Consider the following 12,339-nt stretch of genomic DNA (forward strand, 5'->3'; position numbering starts at 1 on the left):
TGCAAAGTGCTGCACGTCGTAGAGAGACAATATTCTGAGGAGACGTGCCACATGTCTGTGGATGTGTTTCAGCTCACACATAAAGGCTCTGCTTTGCTCTTGTGAGCTGAGAAATACACATATTTGGTTTAAGCTTAGCAGAAAAGTGGAAGTGTAATATTACTATGTCATTCAAATCAACTGGACTGACACATTTTTTAATCTTACATATCAGTTATTCTAGAATTGGGAGGTCTGTCCGTTTCCACGAGGTTGTATCAGAAGCAGAATGAGAATCAGGTTGAATATCTCTTGTGTATATCGTGAAATACGTTTTTTTTTTGCAGCAGCAGTACATTGCAATGCATAATAAAAAAAACGAGTAAGGTAGGGTTTATTGTCCATTCAGAAATCTGATGGCAGTGGGGAAGAAGCTGTTCCTAAAATGTTGGGTGTGCATCTTCAGGGTCCTGATGGTAGCAATGAGAAGAGGGCATGTCCTTCATGATGAATGCCGCCTTTTGAAGATGTTCTCGATGCAGGGCAGAATATTGCCATGATAGAACTGGCTGAATTTGCAACTTTCTGTAGCTTTTTCTGATCCCGTGCAGTTGCCGCTCCATATCAGATGGTGATGCAAACCATTAGAATGCTCTCCATGGTACATCTGTAGAAATTTGTGACTCTTTGATGATGTACCATGTGTCCTCAAGCTGATAATGAAATATGGGTGTTATTATGCTTCCTTTGTAATTGCACCAATATGGTGGCCCAGAATAGATCTTCAAAAATGTTGACATCAGGAACTTGAATCTGCTCACCCTTTGCACTGCTGATCCATCGATGAAGGCTAGTGTGTTCCCTTGACTTCTTCCCAAAGTCCACAATAAATTCCTTGATCTTACTGACGATGAGTGCAAGGTTGTTGTTACAAGACCACTCAACCAGTTGATCTACCTCACTCTTGTATGACTCCTTGTCACCACCTGAAATTCTGCTAACAATAGTTGTTTCATCATTAAATTTATAGCTGTTTGAGCTGTGCCTAGCCACACAGTTGTGGGTGTTGGGAGAGTAGAGCAGTGGGCCAAGCACACATCCTTGAAGTGTGTCAGTATTGCTTATTAGTGAGGTGGAGAAGTTATTTCCAATCAGCACTGACTATGGTCTCTCGATGAGGAAGTCTAGAATCCAGTTGCAGAGGGAGGTACAGAGGTCCAGGATTTTGATCTCATTGATTAGTACTGAGAGTACGATGATGTTGTAAGCTGAGCTGTAATCAAGAAACAGCCTGACATAGTTATTAGTATTGTCCAGGCGATCCAAGGTTTAGTGGAAAGTCTGTGAGATTGCATCTGCTATAGACCTACTCTGGTGATGAGCAATTTACAGTGGGTCCAGGTCTTTGCTTGGGCAGGAGTTGATTCTGGCCATGACCAACCTCACAAAGCACTTCATCACAGTAGATGTGAGTGCAACTGGATGATAGTCATTATAGCAGCACACATCATTCTTCTTGCAAACTGGTATGATTTTCTCAGATGCTGCAGAGATTCACATGTGTATCCTTCCTTCCAAAGCGTGTATGAAAGGTGTTTCATGAAGGACCACAGCCATTCAGCATGTTATGTTTTTCCTTGCAGGAAATAATGGCCTGCAAACCCTGCCAGAGAAGATATGCATCCGAATCCATCTCTAACTTCAATTGGAATTGTTTTTCCACTCCTAAAATAGCCTTAAAATACTCTTAAAATAGTAGGTTGTACCCGGACTTCTTGTATAGTTCTGGATCACTGGTCTTGAATGACACAGATCTAGCCTTAACAAACTACAGGTCTCCTGATTCAATCACAACTTTTGGTTTGGGTATGTTCAATATGTTGTCAAAGGCGCACACTCATCCACGCAGGTCTTAAAGAAATCGGCGACAGCTGTGATGCATTCATTAGGATCCGAAGATGCTATTCAGTCCACTGTCCCAAAGCTGTCATGTAAGTGCTCCTGAACCTCCCTTGACTATGCCATCTTGGTCCTCACCACTCATGCTGTAGTCTTTCGTTTCTGCCTATATGCTGGGTGTAGAAGTCCGGCCAGGTGACTGGACTTTCCAAAGTATGTTTCGACTGTGGTCTAGTGTGTTGGCTCCTCTGGTTCCACAGGTGGTATGTTGATGGTAGTTCAGAGACTTCTTCAAGCTGGCCTGGTTGAAATCCCCTGCAATGAAAGGGAGGTCTGCTTCGTGTCTGCTGACCCTGGTGCTCAGCTGCTCTATTGCCTTCCTGAGGTTGGCCAGGGCTTAATGTACCTCACCAGCAGTATGATGGCGGAAAACTCCTTCAGCAGGTCAAATGGACGACATTTGACCGCTAAATTGATTCCACAGGACTGGACAGAACTGTCACGTCTGTTCACCACGATAAGTTAATCATGTAGTGTACTCACCTTCTTCTACCTTTAAAAGACTGAATTCTCTTGTCTTTGTGGAGAATGGTGAAGCCATCGGGCTGCAGCTCTGCGTCCGAAATGGCGGGAGTGAGCCATTTTTCCTGTACTACTGAAATCCTTTTCCATGCTAGTGCTTCCTCTGGGCTTGAGTACTTTCCCCTATTTTCAGCTCTCCTCCCACTATGTGAGCCCACCCAGATCTCTATTGCATAACCCATCGTCCCAGCCCTGGCTGGCATACTTCAGCTCCCATTTAAAAATAGTCCTCCTTCTCACTGTAGCGTTGCGGTGAGCATGATGTTATTACAGCTTGGGGTGTTCCGGAGCTCACAGTTCAATTCCGTACATCCTCCTCATGGAATGTGTGGCTTTTCTCCGGGTCCTCTGGTTTCCTCCACAGTCCAAAGAAATACCAGGTAGGTTAATTGGTCATTTTAAATTGTCTGTAGATTAGACTAGGGTTAGTCAGGTTTGTCGGAGGTTGCTGCAGCGACGTGGTTGAAGAACTGCATCCAGGTCTGTCTGTCTGTCTAGGTACCATATCCGATGCGGACTTTGGTGACCATGGTTTCCCATATAGATCTATCCTTCGTCTTTTGGATGACTTCCATTTCCTCGATGTGCAGCCACCTGCTATGCTTTTGATGTACATAAGCCGAGGTCTTCCTCTAGGTTTACTCCCCTCAATCTTTCCAGAGAGTATGAGTTTTTCTAGTTCATCTTTCCACATGATGTGTCCTAGGAATCTGAGTTGTCTTTCTCTTATTGTTGGTGTGAGTGATCGAACTGCTTGGGCTCTTCTGAGAACTTCTTCATTTGATGTGTGTGTGGTCCATGATATTTTTAGCATTCTCTGCATCACTAAATTAAAAAATTAACACATACATAGTGTTACGTAAATGGCAACAATGAATATCAATCGAGCCAGGTTATATAAAAACAACCAAACATTTATTAAACACGGATAAAAGATTAAAAAAACGAAAACTTTAACTGGAAGTTAACTGTTATGCAGCCGTTCAACAAATCGTCACTCGGCACTGGTTCTTGAAGCGTTAAATGTGAAAACAGTTCTTAAAGTGATAAAGTCAGATATAGATCTTAAAATGGTAAATTCGAAAGTCCAACAGATTTATATGTTCAATTGGGAGAGACTTCTCTGGAGAAGGATTTCTTTAAAGACGCGACTTTCCTGCTGGTTCTGTCCAAAGGATTCACAATGCAGTAAATAAACAGTTTAAAACAACTGACTTTAATTGCTTTTAGAGAGAGCAAACCTTTGCATGAACTCTTTGCTCTTTTGGCAAGAGTTATCTCTGATGCAGGTCGCTACTCCTTCAACGAAGACTCAATAAGGTCGATCTTTTGTTAAACTGCCGAACGAAACCGACTCCTCTCAATCCTTCGGTCCTGTACTTCGATAAAGTCTTCACTCTCCCTTCTACTGCTAGAATAGGGTAAATCAGCACATCTAGTCAAAAATTTCCAGTCCAATAATATGGTATCTTGCAACAGAACGCAACAGTCCATTTTAAAAATGAAACTGCGTCACAAAAACAAACACGCAACAGAAACGGAAACACAGCACGTTCTAGCTGGAAATCTACAAACTGAAAACTAACTGCATCATCTGGGGTCTTCCCTTATATTCCCGTGGTGCACATGTCATCGCATGACCTCACATCGGTGGGAAAATTACATCAGGTGACCTCCAAAAGACATCATTCTCACAAAAAAAATCACAGATCTCCTTGAGCATGTAACAATAGATAAACGGGCATTTTCCACCACGCCACTCGCCTGACTTCTCTACGTTGTAAATTCTAGACTGTAGACTAATATTGTAACACTAAATCACATGAAGCCTTCAAATAGATGTCCAAATCTTTTTGGTATTAGCAATGTTCTTGTGTAAATCCAAACCAATAGTGACAGCCCAGTACCACCACCTTAATGTAATGCAATTCAAATAGTCTTCCATTATTACTGCATGAGTTCTGTGATCTGTGATTCTTGGATCCCTGTGTTCCCAAATCAACAAGTCCTGATAGAATATCTTGGCCTTTTTCCAACTCCATTGATGCTGCCTGACCTGCTGAGTTCCTCCAAAATGTTTGTGATTGCTCTAGATTTGCAGCATCTGCAGAATGTCTTGTGTCTCTGAGAGTGATGTTTTTATGTAAGTTAATATCAATGTTTTTATAACAGCTTCTTCCTCATGAACACACTAGCCCTCCTTTGCACTGTTTGTTTGTTTGTTTGTTTGCTTGCTCATTTGTAGTAATTTTTATATCTTACATCGTACTGCTGCCACAAAATAACAAATTGCCCAACACACAGTGTCAATAAATCTGATTCTGATATTGATATACAGTTTGGTAACCAATTATTGTGCCATGTACCCTGTAGTTCAATATAACCCAGCAAGACATATGCTTTCCCTATGTCAAAGGGAGACAGTCCTGTACCTGCCACATTATACAGTGACAGATGTGTGCATATCAATACGTACATTAGTGTTATAAGAAATAACTACTTCTCACCACTACTCTCCTTGGTGTATTGTGATAGACTTGTACCCATGTACAGCACCCTCGGCCTCATCCTGGATATAGGATTGGGTCCTAAGTGGACCCTGGGTGACTCAACCTGGGATTGCTGGTCCATGATCCTCTGAGACCAGCTGTCAGTCAGTGTGGATCAGCAGACAGGAGAGAATGTGATGTCTAGAGTCAGAGCTTGTGCTTTGCTCCTCTCCCCAGTCAATTCCACAGTGTTATGTTGTAGACCACTCCTCTTCAGTAGCCTGAACTGTGCTGGGCATCCTTGGGAGCTGCGGGCAGATTATGATTCAGGCACTGAGCATGGCAAGTGTCTGGATGGAACTGCAGATTAACTGGACCATGGTTGTACAAAACAGGAGGAAAGAAATAACTGCAGGTAGGATTTATTTTGAGCACTAAAGCAGAAAATTTTTCACCAGCATTATTTCTTTATTGACTATGCTTGTATCGAGATCTGGACCTGTATTTTGATCTCTACGTTAGAATTTGTATCAGGAGATGACCCAGAACAAGTGTTCAATGAACTGATCCCACCAATTTCTTTTGAGAGTTGACGACACAGATAGAAGTTCACAGTGTACATTGGGGTTGATGTTGAGAGTTGGCATTTTTGCCAGATATTAGGGTGACACACCGGGCAGCAAAGTGGCACAGCCAGTAAAACTGCCACCTCAGCTCCAACAATCCAGCTTCAGTCCTGTCTTTTGGTGCTGCCTGCCCGGGGTTTGCTCGTTCTCCCATTTTTGTGGAGGTTTTGCCAAGGTGTCCAGCTTGCTCCCACATCTCAAAGAAATGTGGATTGGTTGTACATGTCCCTTTATGTGTAGGTGAGTGGCAGAATCTGGGAGAGAAGGGTGTGTGGGGAGGATATAATGGCATTAGAGTAGGATGAGTGTTTAATAGTCGGAGTGGATTTATGAAGCTGAAGGGAACCCTGCACACAAGTATTTGTATTGGATCACTGGTAAGTGAATCCTGAGTTAACCCTGTGTACTCTGAAGTTTGTATTGCGGTTTCTCCATGCATTGGAGTGTGCATTCTGAGTTGACACTATATAATGGTGTTTGCATTGTGATTTGACACTGTACTCTGGCATTACTCGTGAATTCACTCTGTACACCAGGGCTTGAACCGGGAGCTGACACTGTGGAAGCTTTATCTGGAGTTTGTCTCCATAAGGCGTCTGGAATCCGAACACAAAAGATTCTGCAGATGCTGGAAACAAAATGCTGTAGGTCAGGCAGCATTTATGGACATCTCAGGCCAAGACCCTTCCTCAGGACTGGAAAGGAAGAGGAAACCAGGAGAAAGAAGGTGTGTGGAGGGAAAGGAGTACAAACTGGCAGATGGTCAGTGAAACCACACGAGGGGTAAGGTCGATGGGTGGGGGAGGGGTGAATTGAGAAGCTGGGAGGTGATAGGTGGAAAAAAACATGATGAAGAAGCAATCTGATAGGAGAGAGAGTGGACTGTGGGAGAAAGGGGAAATTAAAGAGCACCGCAAGGAGGTGATGGGAAAGTGAGGAGGAGAAGGGGTAAGAGGAGAGCTAAAATGAGGATTGAGAAAGAGAGAAGGGGTGTAGTGGGAAATTACCGGACATTTGAGCAATGCTGTCTGGTTGGAGGCTATCCAGATGGAAGATGAGGTGTTGTTCTTCCATTGGGAGCACCAGATACTGTTTTATAATCCCCGACAGACTCGCAAGTGAAGTGTTGCCTCATCTGGGAGGACTGTCCCCACTGATCTCCCTCCTGACACTTTTCACTGCAAGCAGGACAAGTGCTACACCTGCCCCTTCACTGCCATTCAGGACCCTAAACAGTCCTCCTGGTCACCTACAGTATCCAGTTCTCCCGGTGTGGCCTCCTCCGCATCAGTAAAATCTGACATAGACTGGGGGAGGTCACTTCATCAAGCACCTTTGCTCTGTCTGTCACAAAGACAGGATCTTCTGGTGGCTACCCATTTCAATTCGGCTTCCCACTCTCATTCTGACATGTCCGTCCTCGACCTCCTCTATGGCCACAGTGAGGCCACTCTCACACTGGAGGGGGCAACACCTCATTTTCTGTTTGGATGGCCTCCAACCTGAAGGCATGAATGCCGGTTTCTACCTGGTAATTTCTCCCCCTCCCATTTCTCTCATCTGCCATTTTCCATTCTGACTCCCCTTTTACCCATCTCTTTTCCTCACCTGTCCATAACTTCCCTCTGATGCCCCTTCTACTTCCCCTTCTCCCATGTTCTCTCATTAGATTCCTTCTTTTTCAGTCCTTTATCTTTTCTACCTCTCACCTCCCAGCTCTTACTTCACAGCTGCTCCCCCACCCACCCATCTTCCCCCTCACCTGGTCTCACCTATCAGCTGGCAGCTTCCCCTTCCCCTACCCTCTTATTCTGGCTTCTTCCCCCTTCTTTTCCAGTCCTGATGAAGGGGGTCTTTGTTCAAAATGTCAGCTGTTTATTTCTGTCCATAGATGCTGCCTGACCTGCTGAGTTCCTCCAGCATTTTGTGTGTGCTGATCAGCAATCTGGAATTCTTCATAAATTTCCTTAGAGTAAAAGCTGTTTCCCAGCCCAGCTTCAACTGCATTCTGAGATTTGTTTCTTTAAATAGTTTTTAACTACAATGGCTTGTTGTGGAACAAAAATGCAATTTCAATCCAGATAAAAGACAAGACTTACATCGAACCTGGATGACTGCCAGAGTTCAATTGGTGGTAGCTGAAATTCCAATTAGTTGTAAAACTTTTTGGTTCTGTCTGACATTTACTTGGAATGATCGAACCAAAAAAAAAATCGACAATACTCTGCACCTTGAGAATAGAAACAGAATTGAAGCCTCCAGTAGCTGTTCTCAGTAAAACACATTGGATTTTATTGGAAGTTATGTTTTATTTGTAGAACTTTTTTTTTACAAAACCACTCTCTGTTGACTAGTTTGGAACAAAAAAGTACCTGCATTTATTTGTTGAGTGAAATAACTCATTCCTGGACAGTACATTACATATTTTGAATCTGTGCTTTGTTTTTTTACCTGCCCTTTAAATCTTTGTAGCTTTTTTGAGCTAGAAGTTATTTCTCTAAGTTTTAGTAACATTAAAATAGTGCTGCGATGACGATAAGGGAAAATGTGTAAAGATCTTCAGCAGGGTCAGATTTCAGCACACTGTGTTCCCTGTGCTTTCAGCACTGTGTTCTCTGATGGTCCTTTGACGATTCTCGCAGATGCCAATATGGGGCCTTGCAGATGTGACCTTTGCAATCTGACCCGTTAAAGGAACATATAAGAAACACTTTTCCAACTACAGGAGAGTGATGATCCTGAATGAATGGACGTAGCAAAGATGGAAAGACACTTGGATGGGTGAGGTTAAAAATCTCACCTGCAGTTACTTGGGCCCCTGCTGTAGTGGATATATTTTGGTAGAGTTGTATTTCAGAAGGAAAGGTACAGTGAAACTCCCGTGATCCACTTTCTAACGGTTTAAAAGTTCTCACGGCTCAGCTCAACAGGTAATGCTTGCCATATTTACTTTGTACTCACTGGGGGTCCCAGTTACTACAGACCAATTTCCACTTACCAGTGTCCCAGTTCATCTGCTCCCTTTAGATTTACTTGCTTCACTGGGAAATATGTTATCATGCTCTGTAATATCTAAAAATAACACATGTGAAGAGCGCTAAAGGTGATAATATCCAATAATGTGGAAAATCTGCTAATCTGGAGGCACCAAAATCCAGAGTCTGGAACATTCTCAGAATGTTACTGAACTATGGTGAGCAAATTGAGCAGAGGAATTTGCCCATGGGCATGAAGGTACAGAACTACATGTGTAAGTGTTGTGTTTCATGTAAGGTCAATTCTCAAGTGCACAACCTTGCCAATTTTTTGAATTGTGCGAACGAATTACAGGGCTCTTGATTGGTAGCCTCTGCCTCTTTCCCCAGATAGGTTTAGAGCAGTTCGGCTAATTCAGGAGCATTCTTCAATTTTGAGAAAACATAAAGATAAAGTGATGAGGGATAAGTTGTTGAAAGGAAGAAAATGGTGTAATGAGGAGAAATACAGTTAGGTTTTGGGGAGGAGTTTGATTGATAGGATTGGCATGTGGAAAAATGTGAGAATTACGTTGGGATTGTGTGGAACATCGGGAGGTTAGGTTGGGGGTTATGGGGAAGGTTTGGGTGAGTTGGGTGAAGATATGATGAGAAGTTGGAGTACATTGGGGTTTATAGGGAATGGATGTGCAAAGAGAGTGATTGGTTGGAGGTTGTGCGAAGAGAGTGATTGTGTGTATAGATTGGGAGTTATAGAGGGTTGTGTAGATAGGGTGGGATAATGGGAGGTGTTGGGGGTTATGGGGAGGGTTGGGTGGGTTGGGTGAAGATATAGTGAGGGGATGGGGTACATTGTGGTTTATAGGGAATGGATGTGGGTTTGCTTGGAGGTTATGGGAAAAGAAGGATTGTGTGTGTAGATTGGGAGTTATGGAGGGTTGTGTAGATAGGGTGGGATGATGGGGAGGGTTGGGGGTTACGGGGAGGGTTTGGGTGATACATTATTCATTATGGGGAGGGTTTTGTTGTGCAATTTGTTGGATATGGGGAGAGATTGTGCAAATTGGTGTTGGGAGGGGTTGGGAGGGTTTGTTGGGGTGTATGAAGAGGGTTGGACTGGGGTTATAGGGTGGGCTTGTGTTTGTAGTTTTGGGTTATGGGGTGGGTTTGAGGGTAGTTTGGTGTTTATGGGGAGGCGTTAGGTAGAGAGGGGATTGAGGTTGGTTGTCATAGTAAGGCTTGTGGTTTTAGGGAGGGGATTGTAGGGTTGGTTGGGTGTTATGGGTGGGGTTGGGGTAGAGTTGGGAATCATGGCATGGGATTGGGTCGGTAGTTTAGGGTAGGGTTGGGAGTAGGTAGGGTATTATGGGGAGGCGTTGTGTGGGTTTGATGGGGCCAAGTGGAGAGTTTGAGGGGCAGTGTAATTTGTGGATTATGGGAAGGTATTTTTGGGGTAGGTTGAGGGTTGTGGGGAGGAGGTGGATGGGAGACATTAGGGATTTGTGAATGTGGTTGAGAGTCACGAGGAAGTGGTGAGGTTTAGGCTAAGAGTTTTGTAAAATAGTGAGACATGGAAGAGTAGATTTGCCAGATATGAGGAGAGGAGGTTGGGAGGGGTAGGGGAATCAGAAAGGGAGTGATCAATCTGATGGCTTTCTGGCACCTACATCTATGGATAACTAGTTTTGTGTCTAGTTTTGTGATGACACTCTGATCCTGAAACCAAAGGATGAACCCCTAATGGCAGCTGTTTTTTTTACTGGTTAGGTCATAGTCAAGCACAGGAATTGCCCCACCACTGGTCCTATGGTGTTCCGTGCCAAGCACTGCAAACATTCATGGGTTGAATCATTAATATATTTAACATTAAAATACTATGCAAAATCTGGGCTACTGTCTCTGAGAGGGTAGTTTCACTGCTAGTTCTTTTATATGGTACCCAGTGGAGTAATTTCTGATTCCTTCACTTTTATCCCTGCTCAAGCCCAGCATCAGTTTATTTGTGGTGTGCTGGTGAGAGCCCTGCCATGACGTGGATCTCCTGCTCCCTGTCCTGGATGGCACTGGTAGTGCAATGCACACAGAATGCTGCAGGAACTAGCAGATGAGGCAGCATCTATCGAGGGGAATAAAAGACTCTTCATTAGCTCTGGGCCTGAAACATCGACTGTTTATGCCCCCCCCCCCACCAAAAATGCTGATTGACCTGCGGCCACAGGGCACAGAGCACAGGCCATAGGACACATGGTAAAGTCACAGGGCACAGAGCACAGGCCATAGGACACACGGTAAAGTCACAGGGCACAGAGCACAAGGCCAGCTGCTGAGTAGGCTGCCATGATGTCTGAGGGAATGTGTAGGAGAGGGGAAGGGTGTGTGTGTGTGTGTGTGTGAGTGGGGGAAAGTACTGTGTGTGGGGAGTGTTGTATGTGTAGGGGACGTTTGTACCCCACAGGACTTTGCCCCCTCCCCAGTGGAGCCCTGTGCCAGCAGTTCCTGCATGCCACTGTGAGCTGTGGGCTAATCACCAAGGCAGAGATCGCAATGTGCAGCTGAGAACAGGAAACACAAAAGGACTGTGATCACTGATGTGCCAAACTATAATGAGTTTGGAAAGTTGAGCCTGACAGATGCTATACACAATAGATTGATGTCAAAGTACAGACCCTTTATATCATGTCTCCTGGGCGATTGGCTCCACATTTGCTCTGTGTTTGTGACTGTCATTCCGTTCTTCTGTTCCAATGGGAATTCCAGGCTCGGTTGCAGGGAGACATCGTGTGTTTATCGCTGCCTCTGCCTAATGTGCTCCTCTGCATCCCTCCACATCTCTGTGACTCAGTTCTGCATGGGCTGCAGCTGGACTTGGAATATTCCCTGACTTGTTGGTAGCGTGAGCTGAACACCCTAGAGGAGAGGGTGATGTCGGAACACCAGTGACCTACTGACCTGAGCTGTGAGGAGACACCAGTGAATCCCCTTGTTTGTTTCCCCATTTGGATCTTCAACAGCCATCCATTTGCTTCCCAATACTGTGTACTCATTTATGCTATCACTCGGCAAAGAAAAATGCCAAAAGCAAATTCACGCAGATAAATGCATTGCATTAGGAAAATCATAGATCCCCAATCTTTGGCTTTATGCCAGAGAATTGTCCTGTCTGCTGTGTTTCCCTTCTCTTAGGCAATGTCCCAGGAGAGGATGAGTTGTTCTTACCGCTCTCCAACTGACTGATGTGGAGACTGTGAACTCTTCCACAGAAGGTTGGGAAGTGCTGTACTCCTTTTGTTGCTCTCATGGGCGTAGTTTGGGGACCAAATGGACAGAGTGAAGACTCCCAATACCAAATTATCCTTCCCACTTTGAGCACTTATGAGCCAGAGATTCCCAGGATTCAGTGGGAATAATAATTTCTTCGAGGAGACTTCCAGCTGGGAGACAGTGTCTGCTTTGGGAGTCTGATGTCAAACATGCGAGTAATGTGGTCAGTCTGTTGGGAATGACCTGCCGTAGTGTGGGCTCTAACACTTGTGGCGTTGATGTGGAAGAGGACACTAGCTTTGTGTCACTTACACCTGCTGTGAATTGGAGACCTTTGTGAACGGTATTATTGGCATCCTTTCAGTGCCTTGAGGTACTTGCTGGTGGTAGTTCAGGCCTCAGAAGCATACAGGAGGTCAGAGATCATTGCTGTCCAATAGACCCTGACTTCATGCTAACTCTGAGGTTGATCTTCAAACACTCTCTTTTGTCAACCGAAGTGGGCTGAAGATGCAGGTGAATTTTATC

The sequence above is a fragment of the Mobula birostris genome, chromosome 30 (genome assembly GCF_030028105.1).
Source record: "Mobula birostris isolate sMobBir1 chromosome 30, sMobBir1.hap1, whole genome shotgun sequence".
In the NCBI taxonomy this organism is placed as follows: domain Eukaryota; kingdom Metazoa; phylum Chordata; class Chondrichthyes; order Myliobatiformes; family Myliobatidae; genus Mobula; species Mobula birostris.